Source organism: Mastomys coucha, unplaced genomic scaffold (genome assembly GCF_008632895.1).
Source record: "Mastomys coucha isolate ucsf_1 unplaced genomic scaffold, UCSF_Mcou_1 pScaffold5, whole genome shotgun sequence".
In the NCBI taxonomy this organism is placed as follows: domain Eukaryota; kingdom Metazoa; phylum Chordata; class Mammalia; order Rodentia; family Muridae; genus Mastomys; species Mastomys coucha.
In genome coordinates this window covers 83,294,273-83,296,121 of record NW_022196911.1, presented here as the reverse complement: position 1 = coordinate 83,296,121, position 1,849 = coordinate 83,294,273, and positions in this window count along the sequence as shown.

Sequence of the window (1,849 nt, the reverse complement as noted above, 5' to 3'; positions counted from 1 at the left end):
CCTTTGAACTGGGTCCCACTTTTTGTCTGTTGCTGGATCTTCTTTTCCTCAGGCTCCTCTCCATTTCCGTCCCTGCAGGTGTTTCAGACAGGAAGAATTATGGGACAGAGTTTTGACTTTGAATGGCAACCCCGTCCTTCACTTGGTGCCCTCTCTTTCTTCTGAATGTGGGCTCTAAATGTTCCCTCTCCCCAGTATAGGGCATTTCATTCAAGGTGCCTCTCGTTGTGTCCCGAGAGCCTCTTACCTCCCAGGTCTCTGGTATATTCTGGAGGGTCCCCCCTCTAACCTCTTACCTCCTGAGGCTGCCTGTTTCCATTCCTTCTGCTGACCCTCAGTGATTTTAGCCTGTTCCCCATCTAATAAGCAATCATGTATCCCTCTCCATGCCTCTATCTCCTTTCCCTCTCAGGCTCCTTCCTCCTCCCTTGGGATTACTTTCTATTCCTTCCCAAGTGGGCAGTATTAATGTTCCATTCCCATCTGTAGTGTAGATACTCCTGAAAGATGCAACCCAGGAGCTCTCTATGCAACCTAAATGCTGCTGGATAGTTGGGAGCGTCCCCTCTATGTTAGCAGTCCTTGCCACTTATATAACCTTGAGGAAGGGGGGTCTTTATGCATCTGTCAAGTTTCTTGAGATTTTTTTTTGAGTTGTTTATTTTCTGAGTCTTAAGGAGGCTTCCTTTAGAATTTTCTGAGTTTCAAAAAATACTGTTATTTTATGTGTATGGATGTTTTGCTTGCATATGTGTCTGTATAGTGTGTGTGTGTGTTTGGTGCCATAGGAGGTCAGGAAAAGGCAGTGAAACCCCTGGAGCTGGAATTGTGTGTGGGTTCTGGGAGCCAAACCTGGGTCCTCTGTGAGAATAGCAAATGTTCTTAATTGCTGGAACTGGAAAAAATGTTTTTTAATTGCATCTGGTTTCCTGCATGGTTTATGCCCATAATCCCAGTATTCAGAGGCTAAGGCAGACTGAACAATTGCTTTGTGTTTGTGGCCAGCCTGTGAGATCCCCTCCCCGCCGTGTCAAATAAATAATAAGCTTGGCATGGTTGTGCTTGCCTTGTAATCCCAGAATTTGGGAGGTAAAGGCTGGAAGACCTGGAGTTCAAAGTATCTGCAGCTTTGTACCGAGTTCTAGGCCAGCTTGAGCTACACTGGACCTTGTCTCAAAACACAAATAAATAGAACCCTCAAAAAAACAGCAACAACAACAACAACAAAATCTAGCTATGTAAGTAAGTCACACGTATTATCCAAGCACTTAAAAGGCTGAGGCAGAAGGATTGAAGTTTGAAGCCATGCCTGAGTTGTCTGGCATCTTTAAGGCTAACCTGAGCTATAGAGTAGGATCCTGGCTCAACTTACCAGTCTTGTTTTTTTAGTTTAGTTTAGTTTTTTTGCTTTTTGTTTTTCTGATGCTGTGATTAATATTCTCTGTCAAAAGCAACATAAAGAAGAGGGTATAGTGTAGCTTTCAGTTTGGGGGTCTGATCTATCAGTGCAGAGAAATCACTGGAAAGTGCTTGAGGTGGGTGATTTCATGCTGCTACAGTCAATAAATAGAGAGCAGCAGATGCCTGTGCTCGCCTTACTTCATCCTTTTTCGAGACAGGGTTTCTCTGTGTAGCCTTGGCTGTCCTGGAACTCACTCTTGTAGACTAGGCTGGCCTTGAACTCAGAAATCCACCTGCCTCTGCCTCCCAAGTGCTGGAATAAAACGCGCGCACCACCACTACCCGGATATCACTTCCTCCTTTTTATTCAGCCCAGCATACCAGTTCAGGGAAACAGCTCTGCCGTGGGTGGGTCTTCCAACTTCAATTAGCCTAATCAAAATGATCT